Source organism: Notothenia rossii (assembly GCF_949606895.1).
Source record: "Notothenia rossii genome assembly, chromosome: 6".
NCBI lineage: Eukaryota > Metazoa > Chordata > Actinopteri > Perciformes > Nototheniidae > Notothenia > Notothenia rossii.
In genome coordinates this window covers 62,767,544-62,774,440 of record NC_136909.1, presented here as the reverse complement: position 1 = coordinate 62,774,440, position 6,897 = coordinate 62,767,544, and positions in this window count along the sequence as shown.

Here is a 6,897-nt window from a genome sequence, read left to right as displayed (position 1 = left end):
GGGAGGGGCCAGTTGAAGCATACTCAGGGGGTCTCATGAATAATAAACAGCAAAGAGGTCCAGGTATGGGTAGCTCTATCACACAGACGCACACACACACACACACACACACACACACACACACACACACACACACACACACACACACACACACACACACACACACACACACACACACACACACACACACACACACACACACACTCACTCTCACACGTCACACACACACATCCCCCATATAACCTAGGCCCCGTGATGCCCTCGCCCCCCTCCCTCTGCAGCCCCCATGTTTATGCATGGCACCCTGTTTCATATGTATCGGTTGCATCGTTCCCCCTGTTGTCACGGGAACTGATGACACAGGCTGCATTAAGAATGATGACCCACCTACAGATTACAGTGCTGTTGGTACACACACACACAAACACACACACGGTGACTGATGTTGAAAACATTCCCCATGGGATCTGATAACACCAGCATGGCAGCCTACCATAAAAAATGTAGGAAATTAAAATACAAAAGACAGTGGCCAGTCAAAAATATGAGGGGCGTGTAGGCCAAAATTCAAACTGTTTGTTTAATATGATGAACGTTAACCAGTAAGCTTCAATAATCAACTCCAGCTCAACAAACCATATTGCAATATCTACGTTAACGTTATTTCTGGAACCATCTGGAAATGTGAGATTCATATTTTTTAGATACCCAGATCTTATAGTGAGGTTAATCTCATATAGCCTATGGTACGCTGCTCTTCAACACTACTGTGACGCTCGCTGTCTGCATCGTCGAGTATAGCTATTTTAAATTAACAATAACAATGCATACAGTTACCAACCTCACGAGAAGCCTTTTGTTCTACAGTATAATCCTTCTTAATGTTTCACACTTCTCTATTAGGTTTTAACTTGTATTCTACGGATACCATCGTTAGCACAGATGTAGTTTCGTCTCGCTCGTTAGCTGAATATAAAGATCAGTAAGAAACAAAGTGCTTGAATTTCACTTACCGAAGAAACTGCATTTGTGGACAGTCTGTTTGAACCGCAGAGCCATAAGGTAAAGCGATATTTCAATGAAGAATACTCCACCAGGCATCAACACAACAAACACGTCAGAGTTCAAGTTGTGTTCTCTGTATCAGCTGAGCCCCTGTAGCAGCCTGGAGCTAATGAAGCTAACGGAGCTAGCAGAGAGACTACCAGCAGTTTGGTACTTCCGTTTCATTACAATGAAGTCCGTTACAGCAAGAATCCCCCTCACAAACACATAGGTGAAACACATGCACATTCCCTACTGAGAACCTTTCAGTAAAATGTTTTTCAGGAGTGTGTGTGTGGGGTTAATTTATAGTTGCATGTGTGATGTTTAATTTTCAGTTGTGTATGTGAGTTGTTCAGCAGTGAATGTGAGAGTATTTCAATAGTGTGTGTATGAGGTTAATTTTTAGTTGTGTGTGAGGTTAATTTTCAGTTGTGTGTGAGGTTAATTTTCAGCTGTGTGTGAGGTTAATTTTCAGTTGTGTGAGTGTGAGGTGTTCAATAGTGAATGTGAGAGTATTTCCGTAGTGTTTGTGAGGTGAGTTTGAATTTTGGCCTACACGGCCCTTCACACAAAAATAACCCCCACACACATAACCCCCACCCCTGACCCCCAGCAGTGAACCTCAGAGATAATGCAGGGTGCAGTTATGCAGAAAACAGCTGCCGAAACTGACAATTTATATCTCTGTGCAAACAATCCAACAGAGGAATGTTAGGAAACTGTGTAAAATTGGTCCACAATTATTATAAAAAACATGAACAATATACAAACAGGAACATTTATCTAATATTACGACAAATCAAAGGTGAACTCAAATAGAGTGTTAACATTTAAAAGTAAATAGAATATAATTGCTTTAGTGTCAGTAAACCGGGTGTAAAACCAAATGAACTTAGCGATCCTAAAATGCATGAGCATATTAAACAATAAATAACAATGGATATATATATAGAAATATATGTTATATTTGCTGTGACCTCATTGAGGGAGATTTTGCATTCCTGAATCAATAAATAAATAAACAAATAAATAAATACATCTGTTAATAAATCTGTAAAAAAAAATATATTCAATTGTCGTGAAGTTGAAATTGAAGCAAACGTTGCACATGGTTCAGAGAAGAAGAAACACAAATCCTATATATTTAATTTAAAACAATAAAGGAGCAATCACTCTTCCTTAAATAGTCACTATTGGTACCAACATTATTAAAACATATATATTATAACAAAATGTGGACATTTCTTAAGCTTGTGTTATTTGAGCTAACTAATTAAAAGCATTCCAAAAAAACTCGAGCTGAGGGATGCTAAGAGGTGAAATGCTATTATTTCTGGGTTTTAGGACTCATTCCTGCACCTCTCTATGCAGTGTAGCAGCATGGTGGCAGTACATTATTATGAAGGTAGATATGGTGCAAAATGCGAGAGCGTGTAAAACCTGATGTGAGCACTTGCAGAAACAAAAACCTGTGCTTGTGTGCATACATTTACACTTGTATAAAATATCCACGTAACTGTGAACCAAAATTTGAAGTCACAGAAGAAAAAAAAAAGTTTTGTAGCTTGAAAAAATGAACTTAGTGATGAAATGTTCACTTGGAGAAAAATACATATTTTTCAAATATATTTTCCATTACAACTGCAACTTGGTTATTACAAACTCTCAAATCAGTCATTACAACTTGACGAATCTGCTCTGTGGCAGTATAAATCGACGAATCTGCGGTCTTGACTTTTGCTACACTTCTTGCGATAAATGTGTCGCAAAAGTGATTTTCACCTGTAGATGTGGGGGGAGGGAGGGGGGTTGGCGCGAAGGGGCGGAGCAATCAGAATGACGAGGCTTGGTTCAGTCACACAGTCACAGCCATAGTCAGCCAGGTCGTACCGGATGACTGTGGGGCTAACGGTTCGTGTCGCTACCAGTCCGCTGACATGGCGCGTCAATCAACGGTAAGTTTTGCCCATTACTTGCCCAGTATTACTTTGAATATTATTATTGTGATTGAGGAATAAATCTGCTTTGAAGACCACCGTTTTATATCGTGCAGTTTAGCGGCAAAATAACGTCAGTTAGCCAGCTAACGCTAGCTTTGTTGAGTTTATACTAGCTAAACAAGTAGTGGTTGTAGTCTACAGCAGTAATTAATATATTATAGCCTACTGCTTTGGCACTAACCGTTTATGAAAATAAAACCAATTGAACTGTTCTGAAATAATGACACGTTTTATAATTGTCTTGGGCTCCTGCTGTGTTTTTAAAGACTTTGTAAATTATCCATGCTATTTTCTATTTAGAACGAAGACTTCAGAATCTTAAAATCCCTTGACGTTTGTATGCAATTGTGCTAAATTCAACTCTGGAATCAAGCAAATATTAATATGTTTGCATGACATTAGTTATTTATATTTTTGCCATCACTTACTTATACGTTTAATACATTTAAGTCAAGCTAGGTACATGTGATGGTAGCTAGTTAGTGCTCTTACCTGTGAGGCCTCCTGATGGAGGAGCCCATGCTGGGCATAGCTGATACCAACTGCACAGGCCTAGTCTGTCACTTTATTTGACTAAATGTGTTTACTTATACATTTAATAGTTTTACACCTTCTGTCCATATGTGCTTTTTATTTAAAACATTTTTGATTAACTTTTGGTTCACATTTCAATAAATTGTATTTGTATTTGCACTCCTTTTGTCCATTATTCTTACTGAAAATGTTAGATTACACATTCACATCTGACTGAAGATTGGCCCCATTTATTTGTGACGTCGCAAACTCTGCGGTACAAGGCACAAGTGTTGTGAAGCTCATAAAGTGAGGCAAGTAGAAATAATCTGCTGATGGAGTGTAGATGTGGAAATAGATGCATCCCATCAGCTGACTATGTTTTTCGCCACACTTTATAAGCCTGACTATAACCACCCCTTCTCTGAGGTGCAGGCAGCGTCACAAACAAATGATGGTCCTGATAGACTAAGAAAATATTCGGTGTGCAGATCTTTGTTTTCACAATAAAAGTAGTTTCTTAGTGAATGTCCTGTACTGGTCTTAAAATCTCATAAAATCAGCTGTTAATTTTCCTCTTGGATGTTCTTCTTGACCCTCAGAGAAAGAGGAGATGTCTTTTAGGCATGTCCTTTCCTAACAAAAATGACAGGAAACATAAAACATATTATTGCAGAACAAGTGTGTTATTTATGAAAGCGGTGTGTTTGTGTGTTTAGGGGCTGTAGATATAATTATTTTGTAATTGTAATCAGATTATGAATGAACAGTATGAAATTCATCAACATTGAAATATATGTTATTATCAAAATAATATTTAACTGTTATCAAAACGTAGTGCAACTGTAGAAGCTTGCTCTGTTGTCTCACTGAAGGAATAACTTTTACCACGTTTTTCACAGACAATATTGAGAGATAAATAGTAGCAGTTCTCACTGTGTTAAATATCTTTGCCTTCAATACATTAAATTAGAAAGCTGACAAAATCATATTGCTTGTTAACATCTAAATGTAACTTTTTGCATGGAAAAAACCCTCAACTTCACTGATGTGTAGGTGATTTAGTATTGTTTAATGGAATGTATATCTGTGTATTAAAGTCAATACTTCATTTATTTAAACCAATATCTTTCTCGATTCTTTGTACAGTATGAAAAAATAGTATTTGTACCTGTGCTGAAGTTCACTACTGTGAGGAGTCCAGTTCTGTCTCTCACTCTCTGGTCCAGCCTGTCTGCATCACCTGGACACCTTAAACAAACAGATATATATGTAAAATACCATGTGTACAAACAATATAACTGATTATCTTCTGTTGAACATGTTGGATTGTGTATTGTCCGAGTCAGGGTCCTTTTTATTTTACTGTAACTTTGGAAGTTGTGTTACCAATGCTTACTGTTTATTTGATACCCATTTGGTAATACAATTAATAAAAACAACAAGGTTTGGGTTTGTTATTCAGATATGACTGACATTAACGAGTAAGCTCAATAATGAACTCCAGATCAACCAACCATATTGTAATATATAAGTAATCATCTTGAAATATGACATTAATAATTGTTATATACACACATCTTATTGTGAGGTTGATTTCACATACACTACTTCGACGTTAGCTAAATAGAAAATAGCATGGATAATTTACAAAGGCTTTAAAAACACAGCAGGAGCCCAAGACAATTATAAAACGTGTCATTATTTCAGTACAGTTCAATTGGTTTTATTTTCATAAACGGTTATCAACCGTTGGTGCCAAAGCAGTAGGCTATAATATATTAATTACTGCTGTAGACTACAACCACTACTTGTTTAGCTAGCATAAACTCAACAAAGCTAGCGTTAGCTGGCTAACTGACGTTATTTTGCCGCTAAACTGCACGATATAAAACGGTGGTCTTCAATGCGGATTTAATCACAATAATAAAATTCAAAGTAATACTGGGCAAGTAATGGGCAAAACTTACCGTTGATTGACGCACCATGTCAGCGGACTGGAGCGGAGACGAGCCCCGCAGTCAAGCCTCGTCGTTCTGATAGCTCCGCCCCTTCGCTCCAACCCCCACTCCCTCCCCGCACATCTACAGGTGAAAATTACTTTTGCGATACATTTATCGCAAGAAGTGTAGCAAAAGTCAAGGCCGCAGATTCGTCGATTTATACTTCCACAGAGCAGATTCGTCAAGTTGTAATGACTGATTTGAGAGGTTGTAATAAGCAAGTTGCAGTTGTAATGGAAAATATATTAAAAAAATATGTATTTTTCTGCAAGTGAACATTTCATCACTAAGTTCATTTTTTTTCTACAAGCTACAAAACTTTTTTCTTTCTTCGACTTCAAATTTGGTTCATAGTTACGTGGATATTTTTATACAAGTGTACATTTGGTTCACAGTTACGTGGATATGTTATACAAGTGTAAATGTATGCACACAAGCTCAGATTTCTTTTCTGCAAGTGCTCACATCAGGTTTGACACGCTCTCGCATTTTGCACCATATCTACCTTCATAATTATGGAGCGACCAAGACACTGAATACACATGACAGTTGATGGTTGATAGAATGTGTGTGTGTGTGTGTGTGTGTGTGTGTGTGTGTGTGTGTGTGTGTGTGTGTGTGTGTGTGTGGGTGTGGGTGTGTGTGGGTGTGTGTGTGTGTGTGTGTGTGTGTGTGTGTGTGTGTGTGTGTGTGTGTGTGTGTGTGTGTGTGTGTGTGTGTGTGTGTGTGTGTGTGTGTGTGTGTGTGTGTGTGTGTGTAGTCCACATTGACTTCTTTGTTTTCCGGCGACACAGACATAAAACAGAGGTGGGCAGAGAAAGGTCCTCATTGAGCGTGTCTCTCTTTCGTCACGTTTCACACTTTCTGTCACTTGCCCATATAATGAAGTTTTTCCTCTTTCACTCTTTTGTAGTCAAAGTGAGAGACACCACTGATCCTTCCTTCCTTTTTTTCCTCTTTACGTCTTTCTTCTTCCCATTTCAAAGATGCGTCTGTCGGAAAAGGAGAATACATAATGTATATCACAGACGAGCGGAAAAAAAAACAAGACAATATGAATAATTAATAAGCTGCGATGCATATGTATAAACATTTCCATATCAAATAAATATCATATCTAGTTTTATGACTCTGTTTTATTATGCTTTGAATAGTCAATTACTCATAACACTGTCTGATCATTTGCATTGGGACAGTCTCTTATGTGATCAAGTGACAGCAGGTTTGGGGGGGGGGGGGGGTTTAGGGAAAGAGAAACAGCAGTTATAAAAAATTTTTTTAAGACAGTCTCACAGTTCAAAGCAAATCCGATGTTTCGTGGTTTAAGATGAGTG